This window comes from Danio rerio, chromosome 8 (assembly GCF_052040795.2).
Source record: "Danio rerio strain M-AB ecotype USA chromosome 8, GRCz13ab, whole genome shotgun sequence".
Lineage (NCBI taxonomy): Eukaryota > Metazoa > Chordata > Actinopteri > Cypriniformes > Danionidae > Danio > Danio rerio.
In genome coordinates this window covers 52,834,997-52,848,120 of record NC_141028.1, presented here as the reverse complement: position 1 = coordinate 52,848,120, position 13,124 = coordinate 52,834,997, and the positions used below count along the sequence as shown (strand labels likewise).

Here is a 13,124-nt window from a genome sequence, read left to right as displayed (position 1 = left end):
AATAAGTGATATTTCTTTGCTGCGTCCTCCTTTAAGATGCTATGATAACACGTAATCTTACACACCTCAGGCAGCAGGCTACATTAAAGGCAGCATACATTCAATGCTACATTAAAGACAAAGCATTATGTAACTTTCAGTTGTGGAGAGTTAGGAGAGTGGCTGGGTGAAATTTTTTATTTATATTGGAGATATGAAAAATAAAAAATATGAATACAAAAGAAAGACATAAAACTTTACAAAATATGTTTTAACTTTTGTAGGCTCAACACAATAGTTTTATATTAGATCTAGATAAAAAAAAAGCCTAAGGTATATTGAAGTATTTTTTTTTATTACAAAAATCGAAAACAATAAAAACATTAAATAACCAGTATAAAACAATCAAAAACTAATAATTTAGATATAAATAATACAGATAGATTACACAGTTTTACAACATTTTGAATTTTCATTTGCGAAGGCCGATCTAATTATATATATATATATATATATATATATACTTTCTAAACTTTTCTAAAATTAGGCTCCTGCACTGCTTTACAAATGGAAGTTTCAGAAGGAAGTTTCAGGAATTTGAGGGATTTCAACTTTGAGGGTTTGGCATTAAGGAACTAAGAAATGCAGATAAAATTTTATTTTCTTATTATATCCAATGACTTTGAAGTAACTCACTTCCACCTTGCATTTAACTGTTAGGAAATATCTTCTGAAAAAGTTGTCAGCAGTCTGGGTGATGACATTTGAAGAAGGGCATAGGGCCTCTCTTGCTGCATTTTCCATTTCGGGAGTCAAGGTTAGCGGTGCTGCCTGAATTTTACAGATGTTCTGCCAAAAAGTATGTTTTGGCGGCCATATTTGTGTGAAACTAATATTTTTTTGAAAGTATGTAACCCCCTCCTCAAATTGTGGGGTTTCAGTGGTCATGGTGCAAACGTAGATCGTTTTACCATTACTAAACGCACTGGAGGTTTTACATACTGATGATTCAATGACAATTGTCTCTCCCAACCTCTTAAAAGACAGCGCTTTGGTGGTTGTTTTGTTGGCAGCACATTTGAGCAGCATTGGTGCCAGGCGCTATGCAAGGACTCTCAGTTGCCATCCTGAGGGGAAGAGAGGAAATAAAACTATGTAATACTAAACTTGACCTGGTTGGGGTGACTTAATTTAGGTTTAAAACATATCATTTTATTCATGCATGATATTTACAAGATAATAGATTATAATGGCAATAGTATTTAGTTTTTTCTTTAAAACTGGTATTTTGTAATCATTGGGAGAATGTGGGGGAGGGGAAAGGCAGCCCCTGACAGAATTACTCTATATAATATGTCCATTTTTACCAAATTTGACACAGAAGCCTGTTTGATTATTCAAATTACATTGTCAATTGGTTGAAGGTCATCTGTATGTGAGGTACTGACCTTAATCTTCAATGCAGAAGTGCGCTCGTTTTTGTGCTCGTTTTAGAACTTCCGATTCTGCTGCCTATGGGAGAAATGACTAGGAATAATAAATGACAGAAAATGTTCAAACTACTTGCTCTACAGACAAGTGTTTGCATGACAATACAGACAAAATAGAATAATATAAGCAAGTGAAGTAACTCTGGAGACATTTTAAGACCTTTTGCTTCCATCTCTGCCATCTACAAAAATGTAAAGTATATGTACTGAATTCATGTTTTGCACAGCATTTCTTTACGTTCCAGTATTACGCAATACTGATTTATGTAAAAGAATAACCCACTGAAAACTCACTGTGCAAACAAAAACACCACAGTTGTTGCCATCATTTCTTCGCCACTGCTGTGGATTGCACACCGTCCACGCTTCCAGGGAGTCTGTATTTCGAAAGGCATCTCTGGAAAAATAAATGGATTTAAAGCAGACTGTATCCAAGACAATTTTTTTGAATAATAATATAGAAATGATAGAATGTATTACTTCAGAATGTTCATCTCTGAGGCTGAAATGCTGATGTAATAGTTGGTGTTAACGTAAATCCTTATTTGTTTTTCTGTCTAGTCAAAAACCTGTACAATACATTAAATTAAAGCCAGTTTGAAGCAGACACTTATGTAAACGAGAATTTATACTTTTTGTCATTTCTTTGATGTAGTGTGTGTGTCTGTGTGTGTACTTGCCTACAGCACATATTCATTGTTGCTCTTATAGTTTAAATTAGTGTAAATTGCTTCCTTGTCCTCATTTGTAAGTCGCTTTGTATAAAGCGTCTGCTAAATTTAAATGTGTGTGTATTAGCCCTCCTTTGCAGTTTTTTTTTCTTTTTTAAATATACCCTAAATGATGAACAGAGCACAGATATTTTCATAGTATTTCATATAATATTTTTTTCTTCTGGAAAAAGTGTTTTTTTTTTTTTTTGGCTAGAATAGTATTTTTAGCCCCCTTAAGCAATATTAGTTTTGGATTGTCTCCAGAACAAAGCTTTTACAAGTTATACAATGACTTGGCTGATTACCCTAGCTTTACCCTAATTACCCTAGTTAACCCTTTAAATATCACTTTTAGCAGAATATTAGTTTCTCTAAGAATATCTTATCAAATTTTATGTGCTGTCATGATGACAAAGAGAACATAAATCGGAAACGAGTTATTACAACTATTACGTGCAGAAATGTGTTTCAGTTAAACAGAAACTCAAGGAAAAATATACAGGGGGCTAATAGTACAGGAGGGCTAATAATTTTGACTGTTTATATATACTGTATAATGTCATTTTGTTTCTTATGTAATGAACAGTTTTAGAGTTAACAAACCCAAAGAATGAAGTGGCATCCTGTCTCTGGTGTTTGACTTGTTCCAACAATTCTTGGGCAAAGAATTTTTTGCGCATCATTCTGAAACAAATGAAATGTGAGCATGATCCTGAGACATTAGTGATATTTAAGGTATGTAGAGACAGGATTGCTTTAATGTTTTTTTTTTTTATTATTGTTTAGTACCTCTAAAAGTTTCAGATGTAAAGCTGAAATTTTTTCTGAAGTCCGATGGTCCCTGTTCCATAAAATGAATGTGTAAGTCGTCAAGGTCACAACCCCAGGACAGTACAAAATTATATGTTAACTGTTTGCTTCCATGTTTCTGTGAATCATTAAAAGTTGTATTATAACAAGAATAGACCCTGAAGCAGTTACTCACATTCTGGCTTTCTTGTCCAATTTGTGCAATTCAACAATTTACAGCCTTCAAAGCAAAATATTAATTTACACATTAAGTAAAGGTTTTCATATAAATGTGGTGTATTTCTATATCCTAGATGGTTATCTATATGATACATTTACATCCAAAACTATATATATAATTACATTTAAACATTAAATTTATTATGTAACCCATAATAATTTGTACCTACATTATCTTTCAGCCATGGCATCCGCTAGCTACTAGTGTCCTTTAAGAGATCAGGGGGACACAGACTTTTCAAATCACATAGTTCCAATGAGGCATATTTTGAGATATTAGCAAGAACAATCTGCTCTCTCTTCTCAATGGAATAAAGCTGTGTGATTTTTCCTGATAATGAAAAAGTTGTCATTTTTATTCCTATTTATAGTACATATTAGTTTTTTTTTTTTTTTTTGTAAGTGTTATAACCACCACAACTCTTACCTTATTTTTCTCATTAACTGGAAACATGGACACTGAAAAATGGTAGCCATCCACTGTAGGGCTGTCCTGCTTTCCTGAAGCCTGAGGACATCTGGACTGTTGTTGTATTTCCTCAAATGTTTTTTTTTGCGTTTCTGTATTTAATTACAAAGTAGCAATGAATTATTAATTAGCAGATCACATAGTCATGTCACAGAGACTTTTTTTTTTATATCTAGTTGGCCACAAACAAGTTTGCCATTCAGTCCAATGGTTATGATCTCACTTGAACTCTGTTTTTGCATTTCCTTCAAGCAAGAGTTATTCACTCGTTCGTTATGGAGGTGAAAATAGAGACGAAGTGAGAACATGTAGTGGGTGTCCTTCATTTGACAGAGTGAATACCAACTTGAGGAAAGCTCTGTGTTCTTTTGTTCTGCTGCTGATGAATTAACTATGCAAGCCAGGTCTGGGATCAGTTTCAGGCTACGTAGTATCTCCTCAGGACGCTTTTGGTTTTTTGGTGAAAGCTGTCATACAGTGAGTACCGGTCTGATGTTCCAGTCTCAGGGTGTGGAGATAAGAAGTTGTCAATTTCTTTGGGTAGTTCTGGACATCTTGGTATCTTCTTAATGCCCTTCAGCCACTCAAGGTTGACAGTCACCTGCCAGTGCGATATAAGTGTCAGTTGGTGCACACACTCTTCCATCATTTGGCTGGAAAAATCTCTGCTGCAATCGATTGTTCACATGCCTGGTAACACGTCCGGCAACGTCGGAGATATACACAGTGGGGGAATGTTTAAAACTTAAGAAAGCATCCCCGTGATCCCGTGCAGACTCTTGCCACAATAGTGGTGATGCATAATACACCACACCATGGGTGCAGCCCATGTGTAATACTCTACCTGTTAGAGTGATGAAAATTTTAAATCACATGCACTTTCTGCATAGATTATTATGTTAATTTAAAAAAAAAGTAAGAAAGTTTCTCAGCACAAAAGATTGTAAAAAGTAACTGAAAATGCCTTACCTCCAGCTTTTTGTAGCTTGACAAACATTTTGGGGTAAAATTCCTTATTAAGGAGGAGTTCCTCCAGCCTGTTTATCATGTCTGTTTGTGATCCCGTAGCGGACACTCCCAAGACTGTTACATGCCTTGACCAGTTCCTCTTTTCTGTGCTATGTAGGAAAAAAAGTTTATTAGTTTTGTTCTTGACAAAAAATATATATTGACACACTCAATGTTAACATTAATGCTGTGAAACCAAGAATAAATATTTACTGATCTAGAGTCCAGTATTGGGTGAAGAAGTGGCGCAGTAGGTAGTGCTGTCGCCTTACAGCAGGAAGGTCGCTGGTTTGAGCCTCGGCTCAGTTGGCGTTTCTGTGTGTAGTTTGCATGTTCCCCCTGCGTTCGCATGGGTTTTCTCTGGGTGCTCCGGTTTCCCCCACAGTCCAAAGACATGCGGTACAGGTGAATTGGGTAGGCTAAATTGTCTGTAGTGTATGTGTGTGTGAATGTGTGTGTGGATGTTTCCCAGAAATGGGTTGCAGCTGGAAGGGCATTCACTGTGTAAAAAATTTGCTGGATAAGTTGGCGGTTCATTCCGCTGTGACGACCCCGGATTAATAAAGGGACTAAGCTGACAAAAAAAGAATTAATGAGTCCAGTATTCTTAAAATCTGGTCTTCATTGACTGTGGCTTTTGGGGCATATAGAGCTCGCTCCTTCACTTGGAGAAAGCCCTTTGAAAACCCCTGTTTTTGGAACCTTGTCACCAACTCTGGTGTGTTGTCCAATCCATGGTATAATTTTTATAATATCAGTTAACTTTGGCTGCAGACCAACACATGTTTCTTAACCCAATATGCTAAAATGTAATATGTTATTGAGACACATTTTTAACTAATATTCAATAACTGTAAAGTATTTTCATTGGTACCATCACAAAATCCAGTAGCAATGATCTCCTTTTCCAAGTTTCGTTATCTAGTTTCCACATCAACCAGGGTGTCCTGACATGTCAGTGTTCTGGATGTCTGGGCATCTCATAAGATTGACTGAAAATTAAACGGGGCAAGTTCTATGTGATTTTGTATTGTATTTTAATAGCATATACAGGTAAGAGAGTTTTTAATCAATTTAAACTCACCTGGTATGTCAAAAGCAACTTTCCAGTTGGTGTCTGCAATTATGATGAAGGGGTTGTAACCACAGCGGTTACAAAAAAAAAAAAAACTGTAGGAATACTGTCTTAACGCACTGAAATGGTAGAATGCCTTTCTTAGAACATTGATTGGCAAAGCAGCTGATGAGCAGGATTCATTTGTTCTGAAGAGCCGGCCTACAGCAATATGATTCTGTGGATAGTGAAAACCATTTTGTTTCATTAGTTTAAATTGATCAACAGTTTTGCATTTGCTGTTGAGGTATCTTGAAAAATGTTCACTAAATATTTCAATACTCACTGAAACACCTGCTGTCAGAAGATGGTATTAAGGGATTGACAGAAAAACCCTGTTGATGTAGTTGTGAAACCCACTCTCATATTCCTGAAAGCAGACCAAGTTTCTACAGACAGGACATTCCTTGACATAGACAGAAACACCTAGATGAAAAAGAAAATCAATACAATGTGATCCCATAATGCATTTAATCTATAAGTACAGAAGGTTACATTTTAACCATTAGAGAAGTGGTTTTACCTTTGAACTGTTTAAATATTCCATAAACTGTAGCTTGACGGGTTATTAGTACTTTGTCTTGAAGATGTAGAGGAGATAGGCCAGGGCAGTATAGGCACTCCACTTCCGAATGGTTCAAATTTTTCTGGAATAAGCCTATCTGATGTGGTTAAATCTACTGGAAGGTCCTCTGGAATTATTTTTGAACGTCTAAAGTAGTCTGTTTGTATCATGTTACCACTCTATTTAGGTTCAGTTTGTTGCTGAATGTCAACACTACAGAACATCTTCTCCATATCCTCAATGTCCTTGTTTAAGGTGTCCTCTACGTTTTATGGAAGTTACCTAAAAGTGATGCACGCGATCTAGTACTTGTTTCCTCTTCTTGGCTCCAGACTGTTGTTGTTTTTTCACAGGCAAAGAGCTGCAACTTGCATCAATAATAATTATATGCTGCTAGCAGCCACAAAGATAAGTGGATAAGCTAGCATAAGTGGATAAGCTAGCAGCCACAAAGATAAGTGGACCGTGCACGCTGCTATGTGCGTACACGGAAAAAATTACGTCACATGTTTGTTTTTTTGCGTCTGTCATAAAATTAATTTTTAAAATGTATTAAACAACATGTTGTGCCCTACACAGCATGCGTACTCTGCATATAGGGAGTGGTGGTACTGGGCAAGCTGTTAATTCACGTTCATGTGATTGGTTTGTGTGTTCTTTCTGTATGTTATGTCATGCCATGTGTGTTGTCGTAGGCAAAGGTGTGTGATTTGTTTACCTTTTGTGTTGATGGCATGCTTTCGAATCAGCTGACTTATTCATCCTCCAGCTGATCCTTGTTTACTGACTATATATTTCAGACTGGTTACTGCTGGTTATCAGTCCGTTGTTTGTCTTGATTCCTGTCTGTTATTTCTCAGAATCCTTCGCTGTCTATTTGACGTCTTCATTGTGGCCTGTGGTTTTCTTTTGTTTTAAACATTATTGTCTCCGGAACATCCAGTTGTGTCTTTGATACATCCTTAAATTTTTTTCATTAAAATAGTAATGAAAAAGTATTTTAAAATACTAAGGGTCATGATAGAATGGACTGAACTAATATGGATCCAGCGAGTATCCCTGGCCTGGCTGAGTTTGTTTCGTAAGCCACCACACGCATGGACAGGCAAGATGAACAGATGACCATCACCAGTCTTATCCAAGTGTTGGTTACACAGGTGTCTGAACTCACCACACTGCAGCAGCATCTTCATACTGCTGGTACTTCATACAGCCTGATGTACCTAATATTAGTCTACCTGTTGTGTCCATGCCTGATCAAGCTGCTCGATCTTCCACCTCTCGCCTTTTACTTAGGAGAACTGGAGTTGTGTTATGTCTTTTTAGCGAAGTCCTCGCTGTACTTTTCCTTGCAGCCTTCCTCGTTTTCTAGAGAGGAATCAAAAGTAACGTTTGTCATCATTCTTCTCATTGGGAGAGCAGCGCTATAGGGAACCGCTGTGTGGGAGAAGAAACTCCCATGTTGCTCCTTGATCAAAGCCTTTTCGGAGGAACTCAAAAAGGTATTTGATCGAGCTGTCGCGGGAAGAGAGGCAGTCCAAATGTTCACAGAGTTGCAACAGGGGCAGTGGAGGGTTGTTGACTGCTCCATTGAGTTCCACACCCTGGCGGCAGAGAGTGAGTGGAACACGCAGGTGCAATGGTACGTCTTTCTCCACGGGCTGGGAAACCGTATAAAAGACGAGATCTTTGCTTTGGATCTTCCTAAAACCCTGGATGGGCTCATTGATCTAGCCATCCATGTGGTTTCTCATCATCAGGTCCGGGAAAGACACGCGACACACACGCTCTGGAGAATTTCTGTCTTCAGGCTGTCACTGTATTTCCAGGGCTGGTGGACACGCCCCTCTCAGAACCTGAACCCATGCAGATGGGCCGCTCTAGACTGTTGCTGGTGGAGAAGCACAGATGCCGCAGCGAGGGCCAGTGTATGTATTGTGCTGGTGCAGGACACATCATGGCTTATTGTCAAGTAAAAGCCAGAGCCCATCAGTAGGTAAGAGGTTACTAACGGGTGGGGTATCTTTGGACAAATCCTCTCTTGCAGCCACACTTCTTCCTGTGATTTCTCTCTCCCAACCTATATCTGTTCATGCTCTCAATGGTTTCTCTCTTCCTTCCATTACTCATTCCACTGGTCCTGTAAGATTGATTACCTCTGGTAACCACTCTGAAATTATTATTATTATTTTTTTTAAAGAAGCTCCTGTCACTCCACTGGTCCATGGGCATCTGTGGCTGGTAATCCACAATCTAGATATTAATTGGAGGCAGGAATCAATAATGTCTTAAAGTGAGAGCTGTCATGCTACGTGTTTGTTGTCTGCCTGTTCTTCTGTCTCATTTTTTTAGGAAGAACACATGGATCTGTCAAGCGTGCCCATGAGTACCTAAAGAGAGTGTTCAGTAAGTCTCGAGCTGCTTCTCTTCCTCCACATCGTCCTGATGACTGTGCTACAAAGTTATTGCCAGGTACGTTTCCGCCTAAAGGCAAACTTTATTCGCTCTCCGCTCCAGAGAGGGTGGCCATGGAGAAATATATTTCTGATTCTCTAGCAGCAAAGATCATCCGTCTTTGTTTATCACAAGCAGGGGCGGGGGTTTTTTGTGGAAAAAAGATGGTAGTCCAGTACATCAAAAGTATTTGACCGACTGAAAAGCCACTCTGTTTCAGCTCACATTCTCATTGCCCCTGATCCATCACGACAGTTCATGGTGGAGATTTTCCATCTCGTACTGACCAGGTTCTAAGAATGTTAAGCCAGATGCCTCGAATTTTTGATCACTCCGAGCATGCATCATCTCCTGAATCCATCGTGCCACGCAGACTTTTTATCTCTGCTGTCACCTGGGAGATTGAGTCAAGGGTCAGCTTGGCCTTAGAAGGGGTAACGCCTTCGCCTGGATGCCCACCGAGTCATTTATTTGTGCCCGAGGAATTAAGGTCTGATGTCATCCGTTGGGGTCACTCTTCCAAGTTGGCCTGTCATCTGGGGGTTTGTCGCACCTTGTCTTTAATTAAACGATTCTGGTAGCCAGTTATGGCTCATGACATAAGGGTTTTGTGTTGGCTTGCTCAGTTTGTGTCGTTTCTAAGACTTCCAATTGTACTCCTGCTGGACTCCTTCAGCCGCTGTCAGTGCTGTCAAGACCCTGGTCCATATTGCGCTAGATTTCGTTACGGGTCTCCCCCCTCCAACAGGAATACGGTGATTTTGACCATAGTGAACCGGTTTTCGAAAACCATTAATTTCATCCCTCTGCCCAAATTACCATCAGCCAGAGAGACAGCGGCTCCTGACAGATGTGGTTTCTGACAGGGGGCCTCAGTTGCCTCAGTTCATCGGTCGTAACTGCACATTATCAATACATCTGTACAAAGTAACTTGTAAATTTTTTTTACCAATTTTCAGCAGCAAAGTAGCCATAATCTAGTAGTAGTATATTCTAAAAAATAAATATTCTGCCTATATACTCTATGTATTTATATATGTCTTAATTTTAACAGTTTATTTTGTCCAAAACATATATATTTTTTTTTCTTTCGATAAAATAAAAAAAAAATGAATGTACTTGACTACAAATTATTGTTTGCATTATGCTAAAGCTGCTTCATTTTCCTCAAACAGCAACACTTTTGCAGCTCATATGATTTCACTTTGTTTTTTTCAGAGTACTGTGTATATTTTACTTATTTTATAAAGTAATTAATGCTGTTAATACATTTTTGCATTATCTTTTTTTTTCAGAGGATAAATTCCTGGGGCCTCATGTATCAACGCTGCGTACGCACAAAAACATTGCGTACGCAAGGTTTCACGCTCAGAATCGCTCACGTTTGGATTTACTAACAATGAACTGAACGTGGGAATGTGCGCAGGTTCACGGCAGCTTTTTGGCAGGCGTACGCACATTTTTTGTGCGTGTCTGTTTTATTTCCATTGGCGACTCCTAGAGGCAGTTGTGTTAAATTCTTCTCTACAAAGTGTCTGATCCTTGCAATGGCAGCTGTATGAGACGGGTTTATCTAGTAGGTATGTAAGATTTCCATACCATACAGTTGACCAGCTAAACATTAAAGCACAATTTGCAGCAGTCGCCTGTTTTCCCAATGTAATCTGCGCGATCTACTGCACGCACATTGCTATAAAGACACTATCTGAAGATGAATTTGCAAGCGTGAATCAGAAACATTTCCATTCAATAAATGTGCAAATAAAATATGATGCACAAACTTATTAATGATTCCTACTAGTCTTTCTCGTGATAAATAGTTGGCAAAATATGATATGTAGCGGGGGGAAAAAAAGAAGATAGAGTTCATCAGACGCTGGATTCGAGCCGAGTTCATGCTCGAACGTGTCAAAACATGATCACATACGTCTTACGAGCGCGCCACTGAGACAGTTCAGAGTGCTGCAACAGTTTACAGATATAAACCAGACTATTTTTTTTTAAATGCACTCAGTGCGATGTTCAGACCCAACTGTGTCAACCGCATCAGCTAAACTCTCCCACTCTATTTTTTTTTCTTTTGTTGTTAATTCCGAAAAACAAACTTGCAAATAACACCGCTTTTCTCCGATCTACCTTCAAAAGCAGCACCTCCAATTCACATTCTGTTCAAAGTTTCTCTTTTTGCTTGCTTTTGCCATTGCTTTTTCGTTGGGTTTTCCATTAGCATAGTCATTAGCATATTCATACGGGGGAGGAGGCAGGGAGGGGTTTTGTGCTCGTGCATGTTGCGCTCAGTTTCACGTTCATTCAGATGTACAAAAGAATATGCGTGAGATTCGGCGTACGCAGTGTTTCATACATCTGAATTTTTTTCTGCGTACGCACATTTACAGCTTTGTGCGTACGCAATGTTTTAGTAAGATTTCCACGCAAGTCTTCGTACATGAGGCCCCTGGTCCTTTGCATTATATTTATATTCATAAATCACCCAGTATAAATACTTTGTTGTAAAATATCTAACAATCTATCTAACAAAGCTAAATGAAGACAGTATTCATAATATACATGTTAAAACTATAATACAGAATAAATTATATTCCAGGAAATATGAATTCGTTGGAAGCAAACCCCATTGCATAGTGTCTTCATGGGTATTTAATTGCTTTAGTACTAACTGTACTGTGTTTCGTGGTATTAGATTGAAAGCTTAGATGTACAATACACCATAGTCGAAAGTGGACAAAAGACTATAACCCCATTTAAATGCCAGATTTGGACAGTCATGCTTGACTCTCTTATTTTATTTTTACTCTTGTATAGACTTAAAAGCACCTTATTACCCTGTTTACATCACAGACTCTCTTTTCTCATCCATGTTCGCCGTTCCCTTGGTAAACTTAAATAAATAAGCCTACGGTGCGCAATCAATCGTAGGGTGAAAAGGCCGTTCACTGCAGCGTGCAGACAAATAGATTGACAATCAAAAAGGCTTTCAAATAGCGTAATAACAAGAAATATTATAGATCGCGCCAAAAAACACATCAAAACAAAAGTAACGAGCCCGGTTAAAAAATTTAAGAAGTAGAAAGAACGAATATTTGTGTGAAAATGTAAGGAGTAAAAGTAAAAAGTTGTCAGAAAAATAAATAGTGGAGTAAATATGATACCAGAAAAATCTACTCAAGTACAGTAACAAAGTATTTGTAATCTGTTACTTCTCATGTCCGGTTACAGCTTATTCTGGCATGGAAGGAAATGAAGCAGATATGCATGCTAAGAATGCTCTGAAATTAAAGGATGAGAAAATAATGAAAATCTCATTCGGACTCAAACAGAAAGCATCTTTGGTTAATGGTATCAATTAACCGGTTTAAAATGATTATTATTTAATAATTATAGTATTTTTAGTTTTTTATTTTAAAATGATAAATAAATATGCAACACATATTTGTTAACACATGGTCGTTAACAGTCGTTAACGTCCTACTGCACATGATGATAGAGACGTCACATATTTTTACAGAAGCAAAATGAAGCAAGCAAAAATAAGTACTGTTTGGGACCATTTATGCCCTCCATGTTATCAAGGAGAACTTGCGATGCACGACGATCTGAAGAGATAACTTGGAGAATCTGTTTAATAATAGTAAAAGACATTTTGCCCATGATATGCGGCGAATGTTTTCAAAAGCTGCTGAGCTATATTGAGCCCAATTACTAAATCCCTTCAAGAGCTACTATTACCCGTAGAATCGAAATCTGTTTTGAGGAGAGAAAAATATTGCATAAAACACAACTCATTTGCACAAAGTTTGGCCCTTACAACTGACTGCTGGACTGCCCTCACAACTGAAAGTTATATAACAGTAACTTTTCACCACAGGTGGGTAGTAACGAATTACTTGAGTAAAATTCTTGAGAAATTTTTTACTCTTACTTAGAAAGAAAACACATTCCCACAGTGCAGATGTTGTAGCTCTCTGTCGTAATGGAACAGTAAAGGTTGATTTATACTTTTGTGTCAAGCGCATGGGTATGCTTTGGTGCAGCCTTTGCACGGTCGCATAGCCATCGCCATGGGTGACGCTGTTGTGCACCTCTCTAAATAAGAAATTACATGTCGCAAAGAAGTGTACTGCAAGCTGTGATTGGTCAGCTTGATAGATGTAACCAGTGTGGGCCGTGAGCATTTACAAGTGTTGAATTCTGTGAAAGAGCTCTACATGGACAGTTGTTTTGGGTTTACCTTATGGTTAATGTTGTTGCACATCCGCCAGTTCCCGCCTTTGAATCAGGGCTG

The 13,124-nt window shown here is 38.2% G+C and overlaps 1 pseudogene across 1 annotated transcript; it reads right to left on the bottom strand.

Annotated features, from left to right (window-relative positions):
* Positions 1-1,604: 1,604 nt before the first annotated feature.
* Positions 1,605-6,229, bottom strand: LOC147842842 (uncharacterized; annotated as a pseudogene). The gene is made up of 9 exons (XR_015498461.1): positions 4,650-6,229; positions 3,833-4,524; positions 3,624-3,749; positions 3,382-3,528; positions 3,162-3,212; positions 2,972-3,058; positions 2,786-2,866; positions 1,950-2,038; positions 1,605-1,866 (listed from the first exon to the last, which is right to left on the bottom strand). The product of XR_015498461.1 is annotated as an uncharacterized LOC147842842 (transcript).
* Positions 6,230-13,124: the final 6,895 nt, after the last annotated feature.